The sequence below is a fragment of the Macrobrachium rosenbergii genome, chromosome 16 (assembly GCF_040412425.1).
Source record: "Macrobrachium rosenbergii isolate ZJJX-2024 chromosome 16, ASM4041242v1, whole genome shotgun sequence".
Taxonomy (NCBI): domain Eukaryota; kingdom Metazoa; phylum Arthropoda; class Malacostraca; order Decapoda; family Palaemonidae; genus Macrobrachium; species Macrobrachium rosenbergii.
In genome coordinates, this window is record NC_089756.1 from 16,256,274 (window position 1) to 16,263,725 (window position 7,452).

Consider the following 7,452-nt stretch of genomic DNA (forward strand, 5'->3'; position numbering starts at 1 on the left):
TCTTATTCCATATCAGATACATATTTAATCTATCGCACGTCAGCAGAGTTTAGCAAGAGAAATCACACTCTGATACTGATTTTCAACGATGGATGATAAGAGATTAAACCGGTAGATTGATACGGACATTTGAGTGTTAAAGATGATGAAATGATGAGCGAAGAGATCGGTCATACACAGGATAAATCAAGGAAGGGAGCAGAAACTTTACAATACAGTTTAGAAGGAAAGAATATTGTCCCCACGGGCAAAACCGAGAGTAAGTATTGATACTAACTGCGGCAGAGAGAAAAAAGTGAAAGCTGTAGGGCTGCACAGTTTCTGTTGTATGTCCAGCAAGAGGAGTTAAAATGGTAAGAATTGTATGTTCAAAATATTTTGTTAAAGAGTTAAGAGTAAAGGAAAAGATCAAGCGGAGTGTTTTACGATGAGTCGGCCATGTGGAGAGAATGGAGGCTGATAGGCTCATAAAAAGTGCGGAATGACATGGAATAAAAAATACAGGCCAAGCGCGCTGGGACCTATGATGTCATTCAGCACTGAAAGGGAAACTGAGAGTAAAAAGATTTTAATGGTGTAACAGAAAGAAAACCTCATAGTTGTACTACGAATCAAATGTCAGGAGGGGGTGGAAAGGAAGATGGAAGAAAGAGAACATGAACGGAGGTACAGTAACAGGTATGAAAGGGGTTGCAGCTTGGGGGCTAAGGGACGCTGCAAAGATCCTTATATAGGTAATGCATACAGCGCATCGTGTGAGGTGCACTGGCGGCACTACCCTCCTACGAGGCAGGTGAGAGACGCACATAATTCAGAAATGAGTGTGGGTGCATACAATATTACTCATTTTCTCTTTATACAACTACAACTTTTCGTCTAAAGTAAATAAAAGGAGAAATCACCACAACGAACACGAACTTTAAAAGAGATCTGAAACTCTAAGGCGAAGGGAAAAAAATAACGGAAGAATTACACACGTGTTCACACTTTCATCGTAGTGGTTATGAAATTGTTTCCTAGTGTGTACTGATCAGCAACAGAGAGAGAGAGAGAGAGAGAGATTAATTAGCATTTATAATGGAGACCGCTCAGTAAAAGGAATTTTGTGGCCATTTTCCAAAAAAAAAATCCATTCTTATTTATTGGAACATATCTCTACATATCTGGAATTTGTACAGCTGCTCACGACGCCTGTTGCTACTGTACTCCTGTAAATAAGACAAAGGACGGCAATATTGAACAAACGTAATTCAGAGTAATTCTGAAGGTCCAGTTAAATATAATAGCGTTAACAACAACTTAATCCCGAGTTAAGCCTTCGGCACATTACAGCAAAACAATAGACAACGAATGTGTAGATTAGCACACGCTGTGCTCTCATAACATTAAGTACCGCTTACAGTGTACCTTGTTTGGCAATCTGTAGAAAGTACTGCAATGTCGTCCAAGTACCAGCTGCAATGCTTTCTGTCTTTTACTGTGCTACGTTCCCTTGGTCTCCTCCAACTCAGCCATTTAGCTGTCTGACTTCTTAAACTCTACCTTGCTCCAACTTCATCTCTTACTCAACAAAAACAGAACCTAAGGGAGCATATTATTATAAATCACTGTTCTCGTTAAACAACTTCATAATTATAATAATTATGCTTGTGCTAACATAAAGAATCGCCAATTTATTTACTCCAAAACTTTCCACTGCAATTTTCTCAAGGAGTCGTTTCCTACTACCTGTCAGACTTTTGGTGGGTGGGTTGAGATTAAGCCGGGCTTTTGCCGGCATAGGCCCCTATTCTAAGTGTAAGATGTGAAATGGAGTGGAAAGCCAGGTGTGAACCTCCGGACTCTGCCCTACCAACGGTATTTACACAGAGAAGTCTTCATTCCTGAGTTCTGGAATGCATTCTGGTGGAAGTGTTTAAATGATTTTAAAACCCACAAAATTACCCAATATCCTCTCAGGAATCGCGAGAGAAATGGCCTGTTTTTTTTTTTTACAAAAATGCAGAAACTTTCTAATACGCTGGGTATAGATTATTTTCAATTTACGGTGATTTTACCCAGAATATCTATTACAAATCTTTAAAAAGCATTCCATGCTTGGGCACGATACTGTGCAATACAGAAGCGGTAGGTAACAGAATCTTCTCTGTTTATAAGCAACAAGGCCAAACAAGAAGTACATAACAAAAAAAAGGGAATACATTTTTCGAATCCTTCGCCCTCTATTGCAATGCAATACAATAACAATAATAAGAATAACTCGACGGAAAAAGATTAAGGTTTTGCAGCAAAGACATTAATTTCATGAAGGCTATCGTCTTTACTAACACAAATTTTAATAATAATTCCATCAGTTAATGCATCACCTCTCTCTCTCTCTCTCTCTCTCTCTCTCTCTCAAAGGTCAACACCATCAGACTGGATTTTCAAATTTCGCCTCAGTTCGGTCTGCAGTTTACATTGTAAACTTTTTCCACAAATTCCCGCTACGGTGAAATGACTTTTCACTTAATTTCTTGAGAGAGAGAGAGAGAGAGAGAGAGAGAGAGAGAGAGAGAGAGAGAGAGAGAGAGAGAGAGAGAGAGAGAGAGAGACTTAAAAACTTTAAATTCGTTGACAGCAACATCATCTACATACAGTATGTAAAAAAAAAAAAGTGGTGGGTTGCAAAAAAAAAAAAAAAAGCTAAATACTCAACCAAGGCAAACACTGAACATACTTTTTACTGTCAGCAATGCAATCTACTTACGAAAAAGAGCATAAAAATGCTGTACTATTTAATATTCATTCAGAAACAGATATTCCTTGATGACAACAACGACATCTACATATGAAAACAAGCAATCATTCGTAAAACAGAAAACAAGAAAAACGTAAGCGAGGGGTCTTCGCCCAGTGAAAACCTGGGAACCACATCAGCCTTGGTTAGCTCTTTTCTCTCACCTGTTTACCAACTTAAGTACTGGGGCTAGAAAGAAGACGAAAAAGAAACACGCTGTTCGTCCTCCAGGTAGTCTAAGACTGGAATGGTGTGTATGGACAGCTCATTTCCCTGAGGAAGCTAGGCAAATGTTCAGTTGCCATGCCAGTTTGCAACCAAATCAATCATTCTCTAAATATAATGACTGACGTTATATGTATATATGCACCGTCTATTTACATTTCTAAGATCCTCAGTAATAATAATAATATATATATATATATATATATATATATATATATATATATATATATATATATATATATATATATATATATATATATATATATATATATATATATATATATATATATATATATATATATATATCATTTACATGAGTATATGACACTTGCGTGAAAATATCTTACAATTTTTACATGACCAGTATACTGTGTTTTGATAATTTTCCCTACCTAATATAATTAAAAAATAGCAGATAAATTGCACCATAAATGGATATTAACCGGCCCGGTGCCTCATATAACACGTGTAGAATATTGTACCTAAATATGAGCGCATAGAAAATTCACGCACAACACCCAAAATAGCTCGGTTATGACCTCCACAACCGCAGGCAACTATAAATAATAAGAGTTTGATCAAATACACCAGAAATAAATGTTACGAACCTAATGTATCTGAAATATAAAAGATACATAGCCTCTTGTGTTATGTGTGACGTACTCAGTCACCCTTAACCAGACCACCGACATATTACGTAATTCAAGATTTCAAACTTTCGTCCGTTATGTATTACCTCCCTCATTCAAAAAATTTCGTCTACATCGCATTTTTCTTGCAAAAATGCAATAAGGGCGATGATGGCGATAAAGATCGCTCTTTCCAAGAACGGATTTATCAAAACTATACCAACGAAAAATGAAATTTAGTTAATAAAAGAAAATGGAGCCTACTTACAATAAAAGAAAACGTACTTTTTCTCTATGGATAACTTGCATATTTCTTTCTCGTGCTTTGGGTTGTTTAACTGGAAACGGGGAAGCAATGTGTATTTTTCAAGAAAATATGCAGTTTTGAGATGGCATTGTTGGTTTTATTATTTTAAATGTCAAGCAAATATCGTATTTCATCAAGGATTAAACCAGCAGTCCATAAAGGCCAATAACAATCTTAGAAATCAACCCCTCCATGTGTAATTTACTCATGAGGTAATGGTTTCATTACCTTCATTTCCTGATATACAAAAAAAGTCTAAAAGAAACATCACAGCGTCCGTATAGCTATCGCAAAAGAGGGATGCAAATACAAAAATTACTTGTTATATTTACGGTTCAAATGAGTCTAATACCAGTTTAGATATGAACGCTTACTTTTATCCAAAGATTACGGTCTGATTATAACACCTATCATTGTCCTGAATAGTAAACATATATATCAAGCACATTTAAATATAAGACTGTCTATTGCATTTAGTTCAATGTTGAAATGCCCGATTGTCGAAATTAACCAGTCGTACAATCAATCCATCGGCAAGAAATTCACTGTCGTGACTAAATTTTTGTACATTAAAAATCCACACTTATTTCAATAAATTGTATTATCTGTAATAGATAAAAACAGAGACTTTCGAACACTGAGGAACAACACCTTTCATTTGTTCGAAAGTCTGTTTTTATCTTTTACATATAATACAATCTATTGAAATAACGATGATATTTTGACTTACAATCAATCCATTATTTTGAATTCCATGGGCACAGTCACAAGAACAATCTAATATGAATTTAACAGATATATCAACGTTTTTCTTTAAAAATCTGTTTAATGTAATATAAATCAAAATGTTTGGAGTGAAAATCATTTAGTAGTCTATGGAAAACTACCAGCCGTTATAATTTCGACGAGAACTAAAAACACCAGCTATAGAAACAGACATCAACTTCTCAAATAAAAAATGGCACAGACAGATAATATATATATATATATATATATATATATATATATATTGGCACAGACAGATAATATATATATATATATATATATATATATATATGTGTGTGTGTGTGTGTGTGTGTGTGTGTGTGTGTGTGTGTGTGTGTGTAACTGAATCACGAAAATATGGGACGAAAAAGCCTTGCAGTGCTCCATTGTTTCCCTTACTTTCATGGATTTTGCCTATATATATATATATATATATATATATATATATATATATATATATATATATATTATATATATATATATATGTGTGTGTGTCAAAAAGACTCAATAAAAAAAGTGGGATAAATATATTTTTAATTAGATCAGCAAATCAACGAAAAAAAATACTAAATATGGTTATTACGGTACCAAACGTCCCATGCACGCTCCTGTATATCTTCATCTGATATTTACCGTTATTATTGCTGTTATTGTTGTTGTTCTTGCATGGCGAGGAAGTGCATGGAAACGAGGCGCCAGCGAGTCCTTCAACCAAAGGGAAGCTCAGGGCAAACCGGTGGTCAGGTTTCCCCTGCCGCAACTGACATTTATTTTCCGTCGTAAACAGCGTTTAATTTTGCAGCTCTTGCCTGTAAACATGCAGCGTCCTCACGGAAAACCGAGGTATTTTACTTCTTGCATTAACGCTAATTAGAGCGTGTTTACAACTTAATGCAGGGTTGTTTTGTAGGCGTTAGTTTACAAAAGCGGAAAACAAAAATCATATGTTTTAATTTGATGGATAACAATGCTAGCAGCGCAGGCAAATGAGTAACCTCTCTCTCTCTCTCTCTCTCTCTCTCTCTCTCTCTCTCTCTCTCTAGATCAATAAACGATGAATCAATAATTTCATAATCATAAGTTATGTTAGCTTTGCAGATGCTTACATTACAAGTTCATATAATCAATTACATGTGTAGTTATGATATACCTCTCTTTTACCGCCAAGGAGAGAGAGAGAGAGAGAGAGAGAGAGAGAGCACTGTCCTGGATACTTCTGAACCGGAGACACTTAACTTTTCTTAAATGCATCTTGTTGCACGCAAATGACACAAGAACACGCCGCAAAGTTTGACGCTCTCCCAGCTTTCACATTAGACGTCAGTTAACTCGCCATTTACCAATTCATTAAATATAAACTGGCGGTTTACGAAATGATGCTCAGTTGAATGAGGAGAGAACGTTGCCTTTCTAATTCACATCACGTGGCTGCTCTTTTCTTTTTCACATACTTCCCGGGTAATTAAAAAAAAAAAAAAAAAAAAAAAAAACCATTTAACGGTTTTAAAGTCTCCTGACATAAAGGGCAGCGACGGAAATACTCAAAACGAAAGGTGTGCCGGCCACCTTAATAGTGTGTGTGTGTGTGTGTATATATATATATATATATATATATATATATATATATATATATATATATATATATATATATATATACAGGGTGTTTCGAAATTAGAGACCTCCTCCCCTCCACAGAACAAATGGAAAGTTATGAAGTTTTCTGCTATAGCCTATCTCCAAGTACATTATTTTAAGTTTCTATTAAGCTATTTTTCATTTTACATTTCTTGTATTTTCAGACTGAGTGACGGGGTTAGATACAGCCATGGCTAACAACTCGGAGGAAATCAGATGGATTGACCGAATCCGGGCTATAACCTTCAGAGAGGCCAGGGATGCTGGCGCATCCTTCATTTCAAGTTCCTGGATAGCTAAATACATTAAAAGAGATGAATCCTTTGTTAAAAGAAACTGGGACAAAAATCCATATGACTGTCATCGTAAAAAGAGTGAGAATCTTGGAAGGCCTGAAGTCCTTTCTCAGGAGTCAAAAGACATCATAGCTGAGGCAGTGGGTAGACCAAGAAAGTCTTTACGTAAATTGGGCTTGAACTAGAAACAAAAAGGGGAAGGAAGGGAAGTTATAGTGCTGTATATCATGAGTTTAAAAAATCTGGTATCAAGCCATTTCATGTTATCAGCAAGCCCAACATCACTCAGCAACAGAGAGAAGACCATGCATGGTTTTGTGGTTCATTTCTTAGAGATTGGGATGAAGCTGACTTTCTCCATGTTGCCGCATCAGATGAATTCTTCATTTACACAGTCAGGAAGCCAAATCATAAAAATGACATCATTTGGGCTGCAAAGTTGGATGATACCAGCGATGACGTGCGCTATCGCCAAGTTGTGAAATTTCCTGAATGTTTGGGAATTTTTCTCTGTTTCACAGCCAAACGGTTAATGTGGATCATCAAAGAAAAAGGACAGTCATGGAATGGAGAATACTTCAGAGAAACTGTGCTTACTGGTGGAGTATTTCCTTTCCTAAAAGATCCTGAAAATGTGTTATCTGTTGAAGAAGTCACATTTTTGTATGATAAGACACCATGTTTCAAGGCTCTTCAGACACAGGAGCTGCTTCAAAACAGTGGTATCGATTTCTTCTCATCAAGTGAATTTCCAGGTAGTTCCCCTGACCTTAATGTGTGTGAAAACATTGGTAGTATCTTAAAGGATCTGGTTGA